Here is a 20,481-nt window from a genome sequence, read left to right on the forward strand (position 1 = left end):
TTACTGCTTTGCATCTACTAAAAGCACTCCAGAGAAAGCTTCACTTCATACCTTCATGAGGTAGGTGTCGTTTGTACTTGTAGTTTGGTGGTATTTTTGTTTTTTTTTTGTTTGTGTGCGTTGTTTGTCTACTCTTGGAACATCCTGTGATTGGTTAGGGTAGGATTAGAGTTTAATTACGTTGGCCTCAGATTCTGGTTAATTCCAGGCTTCTTGTGCTAACCTTGTTGTTTGTTAGCTGTTGTTGGCAGTAATTAGTTGCTGCAGGTGCACTTGCCGCCATGCTCCAAGGAGTGAATTGGGGGCGGATACATTTTTTCTCCAGCTTTGTTAGTTCTTCCTCAGCCTCGCTTCTTCTTTCCTAGCCTCGTTAGCGCAGTAGGTAGCGCGTCAGTCTCATAATCTGAAGGTCGTGAGTTCGACCCTCACACGGGGCAGCAGAAGCTTTTTGAAAAGATTGACGAGCCCCCAAAAGATGCTCAAACGCTCTTTCCTTATTCACTCGCATGCTGAGCACACCCCCTACCTGAAAATAGTATTGGCACATGACTCTTACAGGTCATCCCTAGTTGATTCAAGCTGTGCTTTTTCTTTTGTAAATTCGCGTGTACACAGCAAGTTGTGTTGCATCCAATTCAATTCTCTCCACTGACCGTTCAGTCAATACCTTGATGGCGTCTGTATTGACACCTCTACTGAGACATCAAGCTGCCTCTTTGGAGCATGTTCGCTCCCAGATCAAACTGCAGTGTCGTGGTGCCAACACAGAATAATGGACCACGTCGGACACTTTTCACTTTTGATTCTTTTTGATTCACTTTTGATGACACGCTTTTGAATACCTGATCACCTGGAATTGGTACCAGCATGAAGTTAATAGTGAGTAGACTTATGGAGATTCATTTATTTGAATTTTCTTCTCAAGCCATTTGCAACTCAGAAGCAATGACACTTGTGCACTCATCATTGAGCTTGAGGAAGTCCAAGGAATTGATCTCTGTTACTCTCGCTCCGCCGAGCTGCGATGGCCGAGAGGTTAAGGCGTTGGACTTGAAATCCAATGGGGTTTCCCCGCGCAGGTTCGACTCCTGCTTGCAGCGTGAGTGTCTTGTTGGGCGTGTGGAAAGAGAGAGTGTGCTCTCTTCCTGCTAGCCAGTTTTAAATATGCTTCTCATGCCATTTGCAACTTTGTGCTGACAAACTTTAGCAGTCCTAACTGATCCTGAAATAGTCCCAGGAATTGAGTTACAAATGGCTGCTTCGTCGTTACAATGTGTTGGCATGGAAATGCAGTGGGGTCTCTTGCAGCGTAGAGGATTAACTTGCCTCTCTAATGTGATTTGTGATGAGACCTTATGCCACCAGTGGGGAGAGCTCGCACTCACAGGTGCTTCATCCAAAGATCTTCATGCAACATAGCGATGTCTTGTTTCAGGTAAAAGAAAAAGTGCCACATTCTTTCATGGCCAGTCACTGGTTGCTCCGCCTTGCGCTAAAAGAGGGTCTCCCCGTCGGGGAATCGAACCCCGGTCTTCCGCGTGACAGGCGGAGATACTATCCACTATACTAACGAGGACACGTGCTGTGTCTCGCAGTGATGCTGAGTCAGGTGACGTGCACTTGTCCCCTTGATTTTAAAGTACTCTGAATCATTGTGCCTGCAAGGAGGTGGTAAAAAGAACACATTGTGGTGATATTGACTCACTGTTGCCACTCCTCTTTTACCATCGTCAGTTTGTGGACTTATGATAGGAAAAACTCAAAGAATCTTGGTGACCTACAGGTTTGATTCATCTGCCTTCCTAGTTAAGTCATGCAAACCATTTGCTGCAAAATTGGCTTTAGCTACATTGGCAATTCATTTTGTCTTCGTATTCCAGTGCATTGTACCGAACTGCAATATCCATCTTAGATCAACTGAGATTTTGCATTTCTCTCTTTCCCACATGCAAGTTCTGAATTTCTTGGCACACATTACTGCTTTGCATCTACTAAAAGCACTCCAGAGAAAGCTTCACTTCATACCTTCATGAGGTAGGTGTCGTTTGTACTTGTATTTTGGTGGTATTTTTGTTTTTTTTTGTTTGTGTGCGTTGTTTGTCTACTCTTGGAACATCCTGTGATTGGTTAGGGTAGGATTAGAGTTTAATTACGTTGGCCTCAGATTCTGGTTAATTCCAGGCTTCTTGTGCTAACCTTGTTGTTTGTTAGCTGTTGTTGGCAGTAATTAGTTGCTGCAGGTGCACTTGCCGCCATGCTCCAAGGAGTGAATTGGGGGCGGATACATTTTTTCTCCAGCTTTGTTAGTTCTTCCTCAGCCTCGCTTCTTCTTTCCTAGCCTCGTTAGCGCAGTAGGTAGCGCGTCAGTCTCATAATCTGAAGGTCGTGAGTTCGACCCTCACACGGGGCAGCAGAAGCTTTTTGAAAAGATTGACGAGCCCCCAAAAGATGCTCAAACGCTCTTTCCTTATTCACTCGCATGCTGAGCACACCCCCTACCTGAAAATAGTATTGGCACATGACTCTTACAGGTCATCCCTAGTTGATTCAAGCTGTGCTTTTTCTTTTGTAAATTCGCGTGTACACAGCAAGTTGTGTTGCATCCAATTCAATTCTCTCCACTGACCGTTCAGTCAATACCTTGTTGGCGTCTGTATTGACACCTTTACTGAGACATCAAGCTGCCTCTTTGGAGCATGTTCGCTCCCAGATCAAACTGCAGTGTCGTGGTGCCAACACAGAATAATGGACCACGTCGGACACTTTTCACTTTTGATTCTTTTTGATTCACTTTTGATGACACGCTTTTGAATACCTGATCACTTGGAATTGGTACCAGCTTGAAGTTAATAGTGAGTAGACTTATGGAGATTCATTTATTTGAATTTTCTTCTCAAGCCATTTGCAACTCAGAAGCAATGACACTTGTGCACTCATCATTGAGCTTGAGGAAGTCCAAGGAATTGATCTCTATGTTACTCTCGCTCCGCCGAGCTGCGATGGCCGAGAGGTTAAGGCGTTGGACTTGAAATCCAATGGGGTTTCCCCGCGCAGGTTCGACTCCTGCTTGCAGCGTGAGTGTCTTGTTGGGCGTGTGGAAAGAGAGAGTGTGCTCTCTTCCTGCTAGCCAGTTTTAAATATGCTTCTCATGCCATTTGCAACTTTGTGCTGCCAAACTTTAGCAGTCCTAACTGATCCTGAAATAGTCCCAGGAATTGAGTTACAAATGGCTGCTTCGTCGTTACAATGTGTTGGCATGGAAATGCAGTGGGGTCTCTTGCAGCGTAGAGGATTAACTTGCCTCTCTAATGTGATTTGTGATGAGACCTTATGCCACCAGTGGGGAGAGCTCGCACTCACAGGTGCTTCATCCAAAGATCTTCATGCAACATAGCGATGTCTTGTTTCAGGTAAAAGAAAAAGTGCCACATTCTGTCATGGCCGGTCACTGGTTGCTCCGCCTTGCGCTAAAAGAGGGTCTCCCCGTCGGGGAATCGAACCCCGGTCTTCCGCGTGACAGGCGGAGATACTATCCACTATACTAACGAGGACACGTGCTGTGTCTCGCAGTGATGCTGAGTCAGGTGACGTGCACTTGTCCCCTTGATTTTAAAGTACTCTGAATCATTGTGCCTGCAAGGAGGTGGTAAAAAGAACACATTGTGGTGATATTGACTCACTGTTGCCACTCCTCTTTTACCATCGTCAGTTTGTGGACTTATGATAGGAAAAACTCAAAGAATCTTGGTGACCTACAGGTTTGATTCATCTGCCTTCCTAGTTAAGTCATGCAAACCATTTGCTGCAAAATTGGCTTTAGCTACATTGGCAAATCATTTTGTCTTTGTATTCCAGTGCATTGTACCGAACTGCAATATCCATCTTAGATCAACTGAGATTTTGCATTTCTCTCTTTCCCACATGCAAGTTCTGAATTTCTTGGCACACATTACTGCTTTGCATCTAGTTCTTCCTCAGCCTCGCTTCTTCTTTCCTAGCCTCGTTAGCGCAGTAGGTAGCGCGTCAGTCTCATAATCTGAAGGTCGTGAGTTCGACCCTCACACGGGGCAGCAGAAGCTTTTTGAAAAGATTGACGAGCCCCCAAAAGATGCTCAAACGCTCTTTCCTTATTCACTCGCATGCTGAGCACACCCCCTACCTGAAAATAGTATTGGCACATGACTCTTACAGGTCATCCCTAGTTGATTCAAGCTGTGCTTTTTCTTTTGTAAATTCGCGTGTACACAGCAAGTTGTGTTGCATCCAATTCAATTCTCTCCACTGACCGTTCAGTCAATACCTTGATGGCGTCTGTATTGACACCTCTACTGAGACATCAAGCTGCCTCTTTGGAGCATGTTCGCTCCCAGATCAAACTGCAGTGTCGTGGTGCCAACACAGAATAATGGACCACGTCGGACACTTTTCACTTTTGATTCTTTTTGATTCACTTTTGATGACACGCTTTTGAATACCTGATCACCTGGAATTGGTACCAGCTTGAAGTTAATAGTGAGTAGACTTATGGAGATTCATTTATTTGAATTTTCTTCTCAAGCCATTTGCAACTCAGAAGCAATGACACTTGTGCACTCATCATTGAGCTTGAGTAAGTCCAAGGAATTGATCTCTATGTTACTCTCACTCCGCCGAGCTGCGATGGCCGAGAGGTTAAGGCGTTGGACTTGAAATCCAATGGGGTTTCCCCGCGCAGGTTCGACTCCTGCTTGCAGCGTGAGTGTCTTGTTGGGCGTGTGGAAAGAGAGAGTGTGCTCTCTTCCTGCTAGCCAGTTTTAAATATGCTTCTCATGCCATTTGCAACTTTGTGCTGCCAAACTTTAGCAGTCCTAACTGATCCTGAAATAGTCCCAGGAATTGAGTTACAAATGGCTGCTTCGTCGTTACAATGTGTTGGCATGGAAATGCAGTGGGGTCTCTTGCAGCGTAGAGGATTAACTTGCCTCTCTAATGTGATTTGTGATGAGACCTTATGCCACCAGTGGGGAGAGCTTGCACTCACAGGTGCTTCATCCAAAGATCTTCATGCAACATAGCGATGTCTTGTTTCAGGTAAAAGAAAAAGTGCCACATTCTTTCATGGCCGGTCACTGGTTGCTCCGCCTTGCGCTAAAAGAGGGTCTCCCCGTCGGGGAATCGAACCCCGGTCTTCCGCGTGACAGGCGGAGATACTATCCACTATACTAACGAGGACACGTGCTGTGTCTCGCAGTGATGCTGAGTCAGGTGACGTGCACTTGTCCCCTTGATTTTAAAGTACTCTGAATCATTGTGCCTGCAAGGAGATGGTAAAAAGAACACATTGTGGTGATATTGACTCACTGTTGCCACTCCTCTTTTACCATCGTCAGTTTGTGGACTTATGATAGGAAAAACTCAAAGAATCTTGGTGACCTACAGGTTTGATTCATCTGCCTTCCTAGTTAAGTCATGCGAACCATTTGCTGCAAAATTGGCTTTAGCTACATTGGCAATTCATTTTGTCTTCGTATTCCAGTGCATTGTACCGAACTGCAATATCCATCTTAGATCAACTGAGATTTTGCATTTCTCTCTTTCCCACATGCAAGTTCTGAATTTCTTGGCACACATTACTGCTTTGCATCTACTAAAAGCACTCCAGAGAAAGCTTCACTTCATACCTTCATGAGGTAGCTGTCGTTTGTACTTGTATTTTGGTGGTATTTTTGTTTTTTTTTTGTTTGTGTGCGTTGTTTGTCTACTCTTGGAACATCCTGTGATTGGTTAGGGTAGGATTAGAGTTTAATTACGTTGGCCTCAGATTCTGGTTAATTCCAGGCTTCTTGTGCTAACCTTGTTGTTTGTTAGCTGTTGTTGGCAGTAATTAGTTGCTGCAGGTGCACTTGCCGCCATGCTCCAAGGAGTGAATTGGGGGCGGATACATTTTTTCTCCAGCTTTGTTAGTTCTTCCTCAGCCTTGCTTCTTCTTTCCTAGCCTCGTTAGCGCAGTAGGTAGCGCGTCAGTCTCATAATCTGAAGTTCGTGAGTTCGACCATCACACGGGGTAGCAGAAGCTTTTTGAAAAGATTGACGAGCCCCCAAAAGATGCTCAAACGCTCTTTCCTTATTCACTCGCATGCTGAGCACACCCCCTACCTGAAAATAGTATTGGCACATGACTCTTACAGGTCATCCCTAGTTGATTCAAGCTGTGCTTTTTCTTTTGTAAATTCGCGTGTACACAGCAAGTTGTGTTGCATCCAATTCAATTCTCTCCACTGACCGTTCAGTCAATACCTTGATGGCGTCTGTATTGACACCTCTACTGAGACATCAAGCTGCCTCTTTGGAGCATGTTCGCTCCCAGATCAAACTGCAGTGTCGTGGTGCCAACACAGAATAATGGACCACGTCGGACACTTTTCACTTTTGATTCTTTTTGATTCACTTTTGATGACACGCTTTTGAATACCTGATCACCTGGAATTGGTACCAGCATGAAGTTAATAGTGAGTAGACTTATGGAGATTCATTTATTTGAATTTTCTTCTCAAGCCATTTGCAACTCAGAAGCAATGACACTTGTGCACTCATCATTGAGCTTGAGGAAGTCCAAGGAATTGATCTCTATGTTACTCTCCCTCCGCCGAGCTGCGATGGCCGAGAGGTTAAGGCGTTGGACTTGAAATCCAATGGGGTTTCCCCGCGCAGGTTCGACTCCTGCTTGCAGCGTGAGTGTCTTGTTGGGCGTGTGGAAAGAGAGAGTGTGCTCTCTTCCTGCTAGCCAGTTTTAAATATGCTTCTCATGCCATTTGCAACTTTGTGCTGACAAACTTTAGCAGTCCTAACTGATCCTGAAATAGTCCCAGGAATTGAGTTACAAATGGCTGCTTCGTCGTTACAATGTGTTGGCATGGAAATGCAGTGGGGTCTCTTGCAGCGTAGAGGATTAACTTGCCTCTCTAATGTGATTTGTGATGAGACCTTATGCCACCAGTGGGGAGAGCTCGCACTCACAGGTGCTTCATCCAAAGATCTTCATGCAACATAGCGATGTCTTGTTTCAGGTAAAAGAAAAAGTGCCACATTCTTTCATGGCCAGTCACTGGTTGCTCCGCCTTGCGCTAAAAGAGGGTCTCCCCGTCGGGGAATCGAACCCCGGTCTTCCGCGTGACAGGCGGAGATACTATCCACTATACTAACGAGGACACGTGCTGTGTCTCGCAGTGATGCTGAGTCAGGTGACGTGCACTTGTCCCCTTGATTTTAAAGTACTCTGAATCATTGTGCCTGCAAGGAGGTGGTAAAAAGAACACATTGTGGTGATATTGACTCACTGTTGCCACTCCTCTTTTACCATCGTCAGTTTGTGGACTTATGATAGGAAAAACTCAAAGAATCTTGGTGACCTACAGGTTTGATTCATCTGCCTTCCTAGTTAAGTCATGCAAACCATTTGCTGCAAAATTGGCTTTAGCTACATTGGCAATTCATTTTGTCTTTGTATTCCAGTGCATTGTACCGAACTGCAATATCCATCTTAGATCAACTGAGATTTTGCATTTCTCTCTTTCCCACATGCAAGTTCTGAATTTCTTGGCACACATTACTGCTTTGCATCTACTAAAAGCACTCCAGAGAAAGCTTCACTTCATACCTTCATGAGGTAGGTGTCGTTTGTACTTGTATTTTGGTGGTATTTTTGTTTTTTTTTGTTTGTGTGCGTTGTTTGTCTACTCTTGGAACATCCTGTGATTGGTTAGGGTAGGATTAGAGTTTAATTACGTTGGCCTCAGATTCTGGTTAATTCCAGGCTTCTTGTGCTAACCTTGTTGTTTGTTAGCTGTTGTTGGCAGTAATTAGTTGCTGCAGGTGCACTTGCCGCCATGCTCCAAGGAGTGAATTGGGGGCGGATACATTTTTTCTCCAGCTTTGTTAGTTCTTCCTCAGCCTCGCTTCTTCTTTCCTAGCCTCGTTAGCGCAGTAGGTAGCGCGTCAGTCTCATAATCTGAAGGTCGTGAGTTCGACCCTCACACGGGGCAGCAGAAGCTTTTTGAAAAGATTGACGAGCCCCCAAAAGATGCTCAAACGCTCTTTCCTTATTCACTCGCATGCTGAGCACACCCCCTACCTGAAAATAGTATTGGCACATGACTCTTACAGGTCATCCCTAGTTGATTCAAGCTGTGCTTTTTCTTTTGTAAATTCGCGTGTACACAGCAAGTTGTGTTGCATCCAATTCAATTCTCTCCACTGACCGTTCAGTCAATACCTTGTTGGCGTCTGTATTGACACCTTTACTGAGACATCAAGCTGCCTCTTTGGAGCATGTTCGCTCCCAGATCAAACTGCAGTGTCGTGGTGCCAACACAGAATAATGGACCACGTCGGACACTTTTCACTTTTGATTCTTTTTGATTCACTTTTGATGACACGCTTTTGAATACCTGATCACTTGGAATTGGTACCAGCTTGAAGTTAATAGTGAGTAGACTTATGGAGATTCATTTATTTGAATTTTCTTCTCAAGCCATTTGCAACTCAGAAGCAATGACACTTGTGCACTCATCATTGAGCTTGAGGAAGTCCAAGGAATTGATCTCTATGTTACTCTCGCTCCGCCGAGCTGCGATGGCCGAGAGGTTAAGGCGTTGGACTTGAAATCCAATGGGGTTTCCCCGCGCAGGTTCGACTCCTGCTTGCAGCGTGAGTGTCTTGTTGGGCGTGTGGAAAGAGAGAGTGTGCTCTCTTCCTGCTAGCCAGTTTTAAATATGCTTCTCATGCCATTTGCAACTTTGTGCTGCCAAACTTTAGCAGTCCTAACTGATCCTGAAATAGTCCCAGGAATTGAGTTACAAATGGCTGCTTCGTCGTTACAATGTGTTGGCATGGAAATGCAGTGGGGTCTCTTGCAGCGTAGAGGATTAACTTGCCTCTCTAATGTGATTTGTGATGAGACCTTATGCCACCAGTGGGGAGAGCTCGCACTCACAGGTGCTTCATCCAAAGATCTTCATGCAACATAGCGATGTCTTGTTTCAGGTAAAAGAAAAAGTGCCACATTCTGTCATGGCCGGTCACTGGTTGCTCCGCCTTGCGCTAAAAGAGGGTCTCCCCGTCGGGGAATCGAACCCCGGTCTTCCGCGTGACAGGCGGAGATACTATCCACTATACTAACGAGGACACGTGCTGTGTCTCGCAGTGATGCTGAGTCAGGTGACGTGCACTTGTCCCCTTGATTTTAAAGTACTCTGAATCATTGTGCCTGCAAGGAGGTGGTAAAAAGAACACATTGTGGTGATATTGACTCACTGTTGCCACTCCTCTTTTACCATCGTCAGTTTGTGGACTTATGATAGGAAAAACTCAAAGAATCTTGGTGACCTACAGGTTTGATTCATCTGCCTTCCTAGTTAAGTCATGCGAACCATTTGCTGCAAAATTGGCTTTAGCTACATTGGCAATTCATTTTGTCTTCGTATTCCAGTGCATTGTACCGAACTGCAATATCCATCTTAGATCAACTGAGATTTTGCATTTCTCTCTTTCCCACATGCAAGTTCTGAATTTCTTGGCACACATTACTGCTTTGCATCTACTAAAAGCACTCCAGAGAAAGCTTCACTTCATACCTTCATGAGGTAGGTGTCGTTTGTACTTGTAGTTTGGTGGTATTTTTGTTTTTTTTTTGTTTGTGTGCGTTGTTTGTCTACTCTTGGAACATCCTGTGATTGGTTAGGGTAGGATTAGAGTTTAATTACGTTGGCCTCAGATTCTGGTTAATTCCAGGCTTCTTGTGCTAACCTTGTTGTTTGTTAGCTGTTGTTGGCAGTAATTAGTTGCTGCAGGTGCACTTGCCGCCATGCTCCAAGGAGTGAATTGGGGGCGGATACATTTTTTCTCCAGCTTTGTTAGTTCTTCCTCAGCCTCGCTTCTTCTTTCCTAGCCTCGTTAGCGCAGTAGGTAGCGCGTCAGTCTCATAATCTGAAGGTCGTGAGTTCGACCCTCACACGGGGCAGCAGAAGCTTTTTGAAAAGATTGACGAGCCCCCAAAAGATGCTCAAACGCTCTTTCCTTATTCACTCGCATGCTGAGCACACCCCCTACCTGAAAATAGTATTGGCACATGACTCTTACAGGTCATCCCTAGTTGATTCAAGCTGTGCTTTTTCTTTTGTAAATTCGCGTGTACACAGCAAGTTGTGTTGCATCCAATTCAATTCTCTCCACTGACCGTTCAGTCAATACCTTGATGGCGTCTGTATTGACACCTCTACTGAGACATCAAGCTGCCTCTTTGGAGCATGTTCGCTCCCAGATCAAACTGCAGTGTCGTGGTGCCAACACAGAATAATGGACCACGTCGGACACTTTTCACTTTTGATTCTTTTTGATTCACTTTTGATGACACGCTTTTGAATACCTGATCACCTGGAATTGGTACCAGCATGAAGTTAATAGTGAGTAGACTTATGGAGATTCATTTATTTGAATTTTCTTCTCAAGCCATTTGCAACTCAGAAGCAATGACACTTGTGCACTCATCATTGAGCTTGAGGAAGTCCAAGGAATTGATCTCTGTTACTCTCGCTCCGCCGAGCTGCGATGGCCGAGAGGTTAAGGCGTTGGACTTGAAATCCAATGGGGTTTCCCCGCGCAGGTTCGACTCCTGCTTGCAGCGTGAGTGTCTTGTTGGGCGTGTGGAAAGAGAGAGTGTGCTCTCTTCCTGCTAGCCAGTTTTAAATATGCTTCTCATGCCATTTGCAACTTTGTGCTGACAAACTTTAGCAGTCCTAACTGATCCTGAAATAGTCCCAGGAATTGAGTTACAAATGGCTGCTTCGTCGTTACAATGTGTTGGCATGGAAATGCAGTGGGGTCTCTTGCAGCGTAGAGGATTAACTTGCCTCTCTAATGTGATTTGTGATGAGACCTTATGCCACCAGTGGGGAGAGCTCGCACTCACAGGTGCTTCATCCAAAGATCTTCATGCAACATAGCGATGTCTTGTTTCAGGTAAAAGAAAAAGTGCCACATTCTTTCATGGCCAGTCACTGGTTGCTCCGCCTTGCGCTAAAAGAGGGTCTCCCCGTCGGGGAATCGAACCCCGGTCTTCCGCGTGACAGGCGGAGATACTATCCACTATACTAACGAGGACACGTGCTGTGTCTCGCAGTGATGCTGAGTCAGGTGACGTGCACTTGTCCCCTTGATTTTAAAGTACTCTGAATCATTGTGCCTGCAAGGAGGTGGTAAAAAGAACACATTGTGGTGATATTGACTCACTGTTGCCACTCCTCTTTTACCATCGTCAGTTTGTGGACTTATGATAGGAAAAACTCAAAGAATCTTGGTGACCTACAGGTTTGATTCATCTGCCTTCCTAGTTAAGTCATGCAAACCATTTGCTGCAAAATTGGCTTTAGCTACATTGGCAATTCATTTTGTCTTCGTATTCCAGTGCATTGTACCGAACTGCAATATCCATCTTAGATCAACTGAGATTTTGCATTTCTCTCTTTCCCACATGCAAGTTCTGAATTTCTTGGCACACATTACTGCTTTGCATCTACTAAAAGCACTCCAGAGAAAGCTTCACTTCATACCTTCATGAGGTAGGTGTCGTTTGTACTTGTATTTTGGTGGTATTTTTGTTTTTTTTTGTTTGTGTGCGTTGTTTGTCTACTCTTGGAACATCCTGTGATTGGTTAGGGTAGGATTAGAGTTTAATTACGTTGGCCTCAGATTCTGGTTAATTCCAGGCTTCTTGTGCTAACCTTGTTGTTTGTTAGCTGTTGTTGGCAGTAATTAGTTGCTGCAGGTGCACTTGCCGCCATGCTCCAAGGAGTGAATTGGGGGCGGATACATTTTTTCTCCAGCTTTGTTAGTTCTTCCTCAGCCTCGCTTCTTCTTTCCTAGCCTCGTTAGCGCAGTAGGTAGCGCGTCAGTCTCATAATCTGAAGGTCGTGAGTTCGACCCTCACACGGGGCAGCAGAAGCTTTTTGAAAAGATTGACGAGCCCCCAAAAGATGCTCAAACGCTCTTTCCTTATTCACTCGCATGCTGAGCACACCCCCTACCTGAAAATAGTATTGGCACATGACTCTTACAGGTCATCCCTAGTTGATTCAAGCTGTGCTTTTTCTTTTGTAAATTCGCGTGTACACAGCAAGTTGTGTTGCATCCAATTCAATTCTCTCCACTGACCGTTCAGTCAATACCTTGTTGGCGTCTGTATTGACACCTTTACTGAGACATCAAGCTGCCTCTTTGGAGCATGTTCGCTCCCAGATCAAACTGCAGTGTCGTGGTGCCAACACAGAATAATGGACCACGTCGGACACTTTTCACTTTTGATTCTTTTTGATTCACTTTTGATGACACGCTTTTGAATACCTGATCACTTGGAATTGGTACCAGCTTGAAGTTAATAGTGAGTAGACTTATGGAGATTCATTTATTTGAATTTTCTTCTCAAGCCATTTGCAACTCAGAAGCAATGACACTTGTGCACTCATCATTGAGCTTGAGGAAGTCCAAGGAATTGATCTCTATGTTACTCTCGCTCCGCCGAGCTGCGATGGCCGAGAGGTTAAGGCGTTGGACTTGAAATCCAATGGGGTTTCCCCGCGCAGGTTCGACTCCTGCTTGCAGCGTGAGTGTCTTGTTGGGCGTGTGGAAAGAGAGAGTGTGCTCTCTTCCTGCTAGCCAGTTTTAAATATGCTTCTCATGCCATTTGCAACTTTGTGCTGCCAAACTTTAGCAGTCCTAACTGATCCTGAAATAGTCCCAGGAATTGAGTTACAAATGGCTGCTTCGTCGTTACAATGTGTTGGCATGGAAATGCAGTGGGGTCTCTTGCAGCGTAGAGGATTAACTTGCCTCTCTAATGTGATTTGTGATGAGACCTTATGCCACCAGTGGGGAGAGCTCGCACTCACAGGTGCTTCATCCAAAGATCTTCATGCAACATAGCGATGTCTTGTTTCAGGTAAAAGAAAAAGTGCCACATTCTGTCATGGCCGGTCACTGGTTGCTCCGCCTTGCGCTAAAAGAGGGTCTCCCCGTCGGGGAATCGAACCCCGGTCTTCCGCGTGACAGGCGGAGATACTATCCACTATACTAACGAGGACACGTGCTGTGTCTCGCAGTGATGCTGAGTCAGGTGACGTGCACTTGTCCCCTTGATTTTAAAGTACTCTGAATCATTGTGCCTGCAAGGAGGTGGTAAAAAGAACACATTGTGGTGATATTGACTCACTGTTGCCACTCCTCTTTTACCATCGTCAGTTTGTGGACTTATGATAGGAAAAACTCAAAGAATCTTGGTGACCTACAGGTTTGATTCATCTGCCTTCCTAGTTAAGTCATGCGAACCATTTGCTGCAAAATTGGCTTTAGCTACATTGGCAATTCATTTTGTCTTCGTATTCCAGTGCATTGTACCGAACTGCAATATCCATCTTAGATCAACTGAGATTTTGCATTTCTCTCTTTCCCACATGCAAGTTCTGAATTTCTTGGCACACATTACTGCTTTGCATCTACTAAAAGCACTCCAGAGAAAGCTTCACTTCATACCTTCATGAGGTAGGTGTCGTTTGTACTTGTAGTTTGGTGGTATTTTTGTTTTTTTTTTTGTTTGTGTGCGTTGTTTGTCTACTCTTGGAACATCCTGTGATTGGTTAGGGTAGGATTAGAGTTTAATTACGTTGGCCTCAGATTCTGGTTAATTCCAGGCTTCTTGTGCTAACCTTGTTGTTTGTTAGCTGTTGTTGGCAGTAATTAGTTGCTGCAGGTGCACTTGCCGCCATGCTCCAAGGAGTGAATTGGGGGCGGATACATTTTTTCTCCAGCTTTGTTAGTTCTTCCTCAGCCTCGCTTCTTCTTTCCTAGCCTCGTTAGCGCAGTAGGTAGCGCGTCAGTCTCATAATCTGAAGGTCGTGAGTTCGACCCTCACACGGGGCAGCAGAAGCTTTTTGAAAAGATTGACGAGCCCCCAAAAGATGCTCAAACGCTCTTTCCTTATTCACTCGCATGCTGAGCACACCCCCTACCTGAAAATAGTATTGGCACATGACTCTTACAGGTCATCCCTAGTTGATTCAAGCTGTGCTTTTTCTTTTGTAAATTCGCGTGTACACAGCAAGTTGTGTTGCATCCAATTCAATTCTCTCCACTGACCGTTCAGTCAATACCTTGATGGCGTCTGTATTGACACCTCTACTGAGACATCAAGCTGCCTCTTTGGAGCATGTTCGCTCCCAGATCAAACTGCAGTGTCGTGGTGCCAACACAGAATAATGGACCACGTCGGACACTTTTCACTTTTGATTCTTTTTGATTCACTTTTGATGACACGCTTTTGAATACCTGATCACCTGGAATTGGTACCAGCATGAAGTTAATAGTGAGTAGACTTATGGAGATTCATTTATTTGAATTTTCTTCTCAAGCCATTTGCAACTCAGAAGCAATGACACTTGTGCACTCATCATTGAGCTTGAGGAAGTCCAAGGAATTGATCTCTGTTACTCTCGCTCCGCCGAGCTGCGATGGCCGAGAGGTTAAGGCGTTGGACTTGAAATCCAATGGGGTTTCCCCGCGCAGGTTCGACTCCTGCTTGCAGCGTGAGTGTCTTGTTGGGCGTGTGGAAAGAGAGAGTGTGCTCTCTTCCTGCTAGCCAGTTTTAAATATGCTTCTCATGCCATTTGCAACTTTGTGCTGACAAACTTTAGCAGTCCTAACTGATCCTGAAATAGTCCCAGGAATTGAGTTACAAATGGCTGCTTCGTCGTTACAATGTGTTGGCATGGAAATGCAGTGGGGTCTCTTGCAGCGTAGAGGATTAACTTGCCTCTCTAATGTGATTTGTGATGAGACCTTATGCCACCAGTGGGGAGAGCTCGCACTCACAGGTGCTTCATCCAAAGATCTTCATGCAACATAGCGATGTCTTGTTTCAGGTAAAAGAAAAAGTGCCACATTCTTTCATGGCCAGTCACTGGTTGCTCCGCCTTGCGCTAAAAGAGGGTCTCCCCGTCGGGGAATCGAACCCCGGTCTTCCGCGTGACAGGCGGAGATACTATCCACTATACTAACGAGGACACGTGCTGTGTCTCGCAGTGATGCTGAGTCAGGTGACGTGCACTTGTCCCCTTGATTTTAAAGTACTCTGAATCATTGTGCCTGCAAGGAGGTGGTAAAAAGAACACATTGTGGTGATATTGACTCACTGTTGCCACTCCTCTTTTACCATCGTCAGTTTGTGGACTTATGATAGGAAAAACTCAAAGAATCTTGGTGACCTACAGGTTTGATTCATCTGCCTTCCTAGTTAAGTCATGCAAACCATTTGCTGCAAAATTGGCTTTAGCTACATTGGCAATTCATTTTGTCTTTGTATTCCAGTGCATTGTACCGAACTGCAATATCCATCTTAGATCAACTGAGATTTTGCATTTCTCTCTTTCCCACATGCAAGTTCTGAATTTCTTGGCACACATTACTGCTTTGCATCTACTAAAAGCACTCCAGAGAAAGCTTCACTTCATACCTTCATGAGGTAGGTGTCGTTTGTACTTGTATTTTGGTGGTATTTTTGTTTTTTTTTGTTTGTGTGCGTTGTTTGTCTACTCTTGGAACATCCTGTGATTGGTTAGGGTAGGATTAGAGTTTAATTACGTTGGCCTCAGATTCTGGTTAATTCCAGGCTTCTTGTGCTAACCTTGTTGTTTGTTAGCTGTTGTTGGCAGTAATTAGTTGCTGCAGGTGCACTTGCCGCCATGCTCCAAGGAGTGAATTGGGGGCGGATACATTTTTTCTCCAGCTTTGTTAGTTCTTCCTCAGCCTCGCTTCTTCTTTCCTAGCCTCGTTAGCGCAGTAGGTAGCGCGTCAGTCTCATAATCTGAAGGTCGTGAGTTCGACCCTCACACGGGGCAGCAGAAGCTTTTTGAAAAGATTGACGAGCCCCCAAAAGATGCTCAAACGCTCTTTCCTTATTCACTCGCATGCTGAGCACACCCCCTACCTGAAAATAGTATTGGCACATGACTCTTACAGGTCATCCCTAGTTGATTCAAGCTGTGCTTTTTCTTTTGTAAATTCGCGTGTACACAGCAAGTTGTGTTGCATCCAATTCAATTCTCTCCACTGACCGTTCAGTCAATACCTTGTTGGCGTCTGTATTGACACCTTTACTGAGACATCAAGCTGCCTCTTTGGAGCATGTTCGCTCCCAGATCAAACTGCAGTGTCGTGGTGCCAACACAGAATAATGGACCACGTCGGACACTTTTCACTTTTGATTCTTTTTGATTCACTTTTGATGACACGCTTTTGAATACCTGATCACTTGGAATTGGTACCAGCTTGAAGTTAATAGTGAGTAGACTTATGGAGATTCATTTATTTGAATTTTCTTCTCAAGCCATTTGCAACTCAGAAGCAATGACACTTGTGCACTCATCATTGAGCTTGAGGAAGTCCAAGGAATTGATCTCTATGTTACTCTCGCTCCGCCGAGCTGCGATGGCCGAGAGGTTAAGGCGTTGGACTTGAAATCCAATGGGGTTTCCCCGCGCAGGTTCGACTCCTGCTTGCAGCGTGAGTGTCTTGTTGGGCGTGTGGAAAGAGAGAGTGTGCTCTCTTCCTGCTAGCCAGTTTTAAATATGCTTCTCATGCCATTTGCAACTTTGTGCTGCCAAACTTTAGCAGTCCTAACTGATCCTGAAATAGTCCCAGGAATTGAGTTACAAATGGCTGCTTCGTCGTTACAATGTGTTGGCATGGAAATGCAGTGGGGTCTCTTGCAGCGTAGAGGATTAACTTGCCTCTCTAATGTGATTTGTGATGAGACCTTATGCCACCAGTGGGGAGAGCTTGCACTCACAGGTGCTTCATCCAAAGATCTTCATGCAACATAGCGATGTCTTGTTTCAGGTAAAAGAAAAAGTGCCACATTCTTTCATGGCCGGTCACTGGTTGCTCCGCCTTGCGCTAAAAGAGGGTCTCCCTGTCGGGGAATCGAACCCCGGTCTTCCGCATGACAGGCGGAGATACTATCCACTATACTAACGAGGACACGTGCTGTGTCTCGCAGTGATGCTGAGTCAGGTGACGTGCACTTGTCCCCTTGATTTTAAAGTACTCTGAATCATTGTGCCTGCAAGGAGGTGGTAAAAAGAACACATTGTGGTGATATTGACTCACTGTTGCCACTCCTCTTTTACCATCATCAGTTTGTGGACTTATGATAGGAAAAACTCAAAGAATCTTGGTGACCTACAGGTTTGATTCATCTGCCTTCCTAGTTAAGTCATGCGAACCATTTGCTGCAAAATTGGCTTTAGCTACATTGGCAATTCATTTTGTCTTCGTATTCCAGTGCATTGTACCGAACTGCAATATCCATCTTAGATCAACTGAGATTTTGCATTTCTCTCTTTCCCACATGCAAGTTCTGAATTTCTTGGCACACATTACTGCTTTGCATCTACTAAAAGCACTCCAGAGAAAGCTTCACTTCATACCTTCATGAGGTAGGTGTCGTTTGTACTTGTATTTTGGTGGTATTTTTGTTTTTTTTTGTTTGTGTGCGTTGTTTGTCTACTCTTGGAACATCCTGTGATTGGTTAGGGTAGGATTAGAGTTTAATTACGTTGGGTTAGGGTTAGGGTTAGGGTTAGGGTTAGGGTTAGGGTAGGGGTCAATATTGTGAAAATGGTATTTTGCCATAGACATATGATGAAGAGGGTACAGATTAGATACACGTCCTTGACCCTAACTTTTCCTATAGGTTTTAGCATGGACATGTCCATGATATATCATGAACTTGTCCGCAGATAGGGGGCGCTGTGGTCAACTTTCCTGGACACTTTGCTAATAGGACAACTTAATAATAATAACCTTTTACACACTAACCCACTAGGACTGATATATAATAAGAGTATGTTACACACTAACCCACCTATAGCGCCACATAGTGGCCATTCATCTATGGCTTATACCTCAGGGTAGGAAGGGGCTAGGAGGACGGGGGTTGCTGTGGGGGGGTCCTCGGGACCCCCTCGGGGCAGGGGTAGAGTCTTGGACCCCCACCCCAAAGTTGCCCCATCGGGTTAGGGTCTATAATTTTAAAGTGTCTTACGCTAGTTTTTCCACTAGTGTCAAAGTGGTATGAGTGGGTTTCAATAGGGGCTTCGGTTCCTCCGGCGCCCCCTAGCGGGGGCCTTGGAAAGGGGCCCTGGGGGCCCTCCTTTGGGGCGTGGTTAAGCTCAGGGACCAGGATGGTTCCAAGTTCCATCCGGGTTAGGGTCCCTAACATGAAGGTGTCTTTCCCTTATTAGCAAAGTGGTATGAATGGAATCTAATGGAGATAGCGCCACCTAGCGGCAGGTTGAACTAAGGGGTTTAACTCGGGGTAGGAAGGGGCTAGGAGGACGGGGGTTGCTGTGGGGGGGGTCCTCGGGACCCCCTCGGGGCTGGGGTAGAGTCTAAGACCCACACCTCAAAGTAGCCATATCAGGTTAGGTTCCGCATCGTCAAGGTGTCTCTAAGTCTTTTTTCCCTCCCATAGGTTTATATTGCCTTGTGTCCAAATTTCAAACGTCCGCCGCGCCCACGCCGTTCGACCTAGGGCTCCGCGGCTCGGATATGTCCGTCGTGGCCGGAGACCGGTCGAGAATCTATAATTGGGTGGGGCTACGCGGTACGGTTGCCCCGCCCGAACCCCAAACGAGTCGCAGCTGACCTTTGCGACCCGGGCCTAAAAAAAAGCCCTTTTTTGGCTGCCGTTCGGCGCCCTTTTGGCGTAGGGGTACGAAACTCGGTGAGCCCCTTCAGGGCATGGCCCCGACCGACACTCTGTGGTTCGGCGCGTCTCGGCCCGACGGTCGGCCCGCAGCGCCCCCTGGCCTACTGCATTTTTTCCTCCATTAGGTCTACATTGCCTGCCATTCAAATTTAAAACGTCAGCCACGCCCAAGCCGTTCGACCCAGGGCTCTGCGGCTTCGATATGTCCGTCGTGGCTCGGTACCGGACGATAATCTATGATCGGGTGGGGCTACGCCGTACGGTTGCCCCGCCCGAACCCCGAACGTGTTGCGGTTGACCCGTGTGACCCGGGCCTAAAAAAAAGCACATTTTCAGCTGCCTTTCGGCCCCCTTTGCACGTAGGGGTACGAAACTCGGTGAGCCTCTTTAGGGCACGGTCCCGACCGACACTCTCCGATTCGGTGCGTTTCGGCGTGGCGGTTGGCCCGCGGCCAACCCTAACCCTAGGTTGTTAGGCCTACATTGACTGGCATACGATTTTGAAACGCCAGCCACGCCCACGCCGTTTGACCCAGGGGTCCGCGGCTTCGATATGTCGGTCCTGGCGGGCGGCCCATCGAGAATCTATGATTCGGTGGCGCTGCGCCGCACGGTCGGCCGGCGGCAATCCTCAACGTGCGTTTTCTCTCTTCTAACACCCTCTAAGTCCCACAGGACATTTTTCGGCTTTGAAAAGTTGCTGGGTGCGCGCCCGTTCGAGCCGGGGGTCCGAAATTCGGTGGGCCCCATTGGGGTATAGCCCCGACCGACACTCTACGGTTCGGCGACGTTCGGCGCCGCGGTCGGCCCGCCGTGCGCCGTTTTTCACCACAGTAAGTGTCTATTGACTTGAATTGAAACTTTAAACGTTTGGCCCCGCCCATGCCGTTGTTGCCAGGGGTCCGAGACTTCGATATGTCGGGCGCGGGGCGGGGGGGAAAGAGAATCTATAGTTTGGTGCGGCTGCGTTCGGCGGTTGGACTTGGAGAGCCCTTCGAAATTTGAATTTTTCTTGCTAACAGTGAGAAAAAATTAGCATCGGGTTAGTGTCTTCATCGTGTATTTGGACTCTCATATCACCAAAGTGTCTTTGAGTACTATTACGCCACATAGTGGCCGTTTGAAGTAAGGGGTATAACTCGGGGTAGGAAGGGGGTAGGACGACGGGGGTCGCTGCGGGGGGGTCCTCCCGACCCCCTCGGGGCAGCCCCAGAGTCTGGGACCCCCGCCCCAAAGTTGCCCCATCGGGTTAGGGTCTATATTTTTAAAGTGTCTTACGCTAGTTTTTCCACTAGTGTCAAAGTGGTATGAATGGGTTTCAATGGGGCTTCGGTTCCTCTGGCGCCCCCTAGCGGGGGCCTTGGAAAGGGGCCCTGGGGGCCCTCCTTTGGGGCGTGGTTAAGCTCAGGGACCAGGATGGTTCCAAGTTTCATCCGGGTTAGGGTCCCTAACATGAAGGTGTCTTTCCCTTATTAGCAAAGTGGTATGAATGGAATCTAATGGAGATAGCGCCACCTAGCGGCAGGTTGAACTAAGGGGTTTAACTCGGGGTAGGAAGGGGCTAGGAGGACGGGGGTTGCTGTGGGGGGGTCCTCGGGACCCCCTCGGGGCAGGGGTAGAGTCTTGGACCCCCACCCCAAAGTTGCCCCATCGGGTTAGGGTCTATAATTTTAAAGTGTCTTACGCTA

The 20,481-nt window shown here is 46.4% G+C and overlaps 25 non-coding genes across 25 annotated transcripts; 17 read left to right on the forward strand and 8 right to left on the reverse strand.

Annotated features, from left to right (window-relative positions):
* Positions 1 to 364: 364 nt before the first annotated feature.
* Positions 365 to 437, forward strand: trnam-cau (transfer RNA methionine (anticodon CAU)). Its single transcript has one exon. It is a non-coding gene; the product is annotated as a tRNA-Met (tRNA).
* A 581-nt stretch (positions 438 to 1,018) lies between these two features.
* Positions 1,019 to 1,100, forward strand: trnas-uga (transfer RNA serine (anticodon UGA)). Its single transcript has one exon. It is a non-coding gene; the product is annotated as a tRNA-Ser (tRNA).
* Positions 1,101 to 1,504: 404 nt separating this feature from the next.
* Positions 1,505 to 1,576, reverse strand: trnad-guc (transfer RNA aspartic acid (anticodon GUC)). Its single transcript has one exon. It is a non-coding gene; the product is annotated as a tRNA-Asp (tRNA).
* Positions 1,577 to 2,337: 761 nt separating this feature from the next.
* Positions 2,338 to 2,410, forward strand: trnam-cau (transfer RNA methionine (anticodon CAU)). Its single transcript has one exon. It is a non-coding gene; the product is annotated as a tRNA-Met (tRNA).
* A 583-nt stretch (positions 2,411 to 2,993) lies between these two features.
* Positions 2,994 to 3,075, forward strand: trnas-uga (transfer RNA serine (anticodon UGA)). Its single transcript has one exon. It is a non-coding gene; the product is annotated as a tRNA-Ser (tRNA).
* A 404-nt stretch (positions 3,076 to 3,479) lies between these two features.
* On the reverse strand, positions 3,480 to 3,551 carry trnad-guc (transfer RNA aspartic acid (anticodon GUC)). The gene has a single exon. It is a non-coding gene; the product is annotated as a tRNA-Asp (tRNA).
* A 446-nt stretch (positions 3,552 to 3,997) lies between these two features.
* Positions 3,998 to 4,070, forward strand: trnam-cau (transfer RNA methionine (anticodon CAU)). Its single transcript has one exon. It is a non-coding gene; the product is annotated as a tRNA-Met (tRNA).
* A 583-nt stretch (positions 4,071 to 4,653) lies between these two features.
* On the forward strand, positions 4,654 to 4,735 carry trnas-uga (transfer RNA serine (anticodon UGA)). Its single transcript has one exon. It is a non-coding gene; the product is annotated as a tRNA-Ser (tRNA).
* A 404-nt stretch (positions 4,736 to 5,139) lies between these two features.
* Positions 5,140 to 5,211, reverse strand: trnad-guc (transfer RNA aspartic acid (anticodon GUC)). Its single transcript has one exon. It is a non-coding gene; the product is annotated as a tRNA-Asp (tRNA).
* Positions 5,212 to 6,629: 1,418 nt separating this feature from the next.
* Positions 6,630 to 6,711, forward strand: trnas-uga (transfer RNA serine (anticodon UGA)). The gene has a single exon. It is a non-coding gene; the product is annotated as a tRNA-Ser (tRNA).
* Positions 6,712 to 7,115: 404 nt separating this feature from the next.
* Positions 7,116 to 7,187, reverse strand: trnad-guc (transfer RNA aspartic acid (anticodon GUC)). Its single transcript has one exon. It is a non-coding gene; the product is annotated as a tRNA-Asp (tRNA).
* Positions 7,188 to 7,948: 761 nt separating this feature from the next.
* trnam-cau (transfer RNA methionine (anticodon CAU)) lies at positions 7,949 to 8,021 on the forward strand. The gene has a single exon. It is a non-coding gene; the product is annotated as a tRNA-Met (tRNA).
* A 583-nt stretch (positions 8,022 to 8,604) lies between these two features.
* On the forward strand, positions 8,605 to 8,686 carry trnas-uga (transfer RNA serine (anticodon UGA)). The gene has a single exon. It is a non-coding gene; the product is annotated as a tRNA-Ser (tRNA).
* Positions 8,687 to 9,090: 404 nt separating this feature from the next.
* On the reverse strand, positions 9,091 to 9,162 carry trnad-guc (transfer RNA aspartic acid (anticodon GUC)). The gene has a single exon. It is a non-coding gene; the product is annotated as a tRNA-Asp (tRNA).
* Positions 9,163 to 9,924: 762 nt separating this feature from the next.
* On the forward strand, positions 9,925 to 9,997 carry trnam-cau (transfer RNA methionine (anticodon CAU)). Its single transcript has one exon. It is a non-coding gene; the product is annotated as a tRNA-Met (tRNA).
* A 581-nt stretch (positions 9,998 to 10,578) lies between these two features.
* On the forward strand, positions 10,579 to 10,660 carry trnas-uga (transfer RNA serine (anticodon UGA)). Its single transcript has one exon. It is a non-coding gene; the product is annotated as a tRNA-Ser (tRNA).
* Positions 10,661 to 11,064: 404 nt separating this feature from the next.
* trnad-guc (transfer RNA aspartic acid (anticodon GUC)) lies at positions 11,065 to 11,136 on the reverse strand. The gene has a single exon. It is a non-coding gene; the product is annotated as a tRNA-Asp (tRNA).
* A 761-nt stretch (positions 11,137 to 11,897) lies between these two features.
* trnam-cau (transfer RNA methionine (anticodon CAU)) lies at positions 11,898 to 11,970 on the forward strand. Its single transcript has one exon. It is a non-coding gene; the product is annotated as a tRNA-Met (tRNA).
* Positions 11,971 to 12,553: 583 nt separating this feature from the next.
* trnas-uga (transfer RNA serine (anticodon UGA)) lies at positions 12,554 to 12,635 on the forward strand. The gene has a single exon. It is a non-coding gene; the product is annotated as a tRNA-Ser (tRNA).
* Positions 12,636 to 13,039: 404 nt separating this feature from the next.
* trnad-guc (transfer RNA aspartic acid (anticodon GUC)) lies at positions 13,040 to 13,111 on the reverse strand. The gene has a single exon. It is a non-coding gene; the product is annotated as a tRNA-Asp (tRNA).
* A 763-nt stretch (positions 13,112 to 13,874) lies between these two features.
* On the forward strand, positions 13,875 to 13,947 carry trnam-cau (transfer RNA methionine (anticodon CAU)). The gene has a single exon. It is a non-coding gene; the product is annotated as a tRNA-Met (tRNA).
* A 581-nt stretch (positions 13,948 to 14,528) lies between these two features.
* Positions 14,529 to 14,610, forward strand: trnas-uga (transfer RNA serine (anticodon UGA)). Its single transcript has one exon. It is a non-coding gene; the product is annotated as a tRNA-Ser (tRNA).
* A 404-nt stretch (positions 14,611 to 15,014) lies between these two features.
* Positions 15,015 to 15,086, reverse strand: trnad-guc (transfer RNA aspartic acid (anticodon GUC)). The gene has a single exon. It is a non-coding gene; the product is annotated as a tRNA-Asp (tRNA).
* A 761-nt stretch (positions 15,087 to 15,847) lies between these two features.
* On the forward strand, positions 15,848 to 15,920 carry trnam-cau (transfer RNA methionine (anticodon CAU)). Its single transcript has one exon. It is a non-coding gene; the product is annotated as a tRNA-Met (tRNA).
* Positions 15,921 to 16,503: 583 nt separating this feature from the next.
* trnas-uga (transfer RNA serine (anticodon UGA)) lies at positions 16,504 to 16,585 on the forward strand. The gene has a single exon. It is a non-coding gene; the product is annotated as a tRNA-Ser (tRNA).
* The last annotated feature ends 3,896 nt before the right edge of the window (positions 16,586 to 20,481 follow it).

The sequence above is a fragment of the Brachyhypopomus gauderio genome, unplaced genomic scaffold (assembly GCF_052324685.1).
Source record: "Brachyhypopomus gauderio isolate BG-103 unplaced genomic scaffold, BGAUD_0.2 sc235, whole genome shotgun sequence".
NCBI lineage: Eukaryota > Metazoa > Chordata > Actinopteri > Gymnotiformes > Hypopomidae > Brachyhypopomus > Brachyhypopomus gauderio.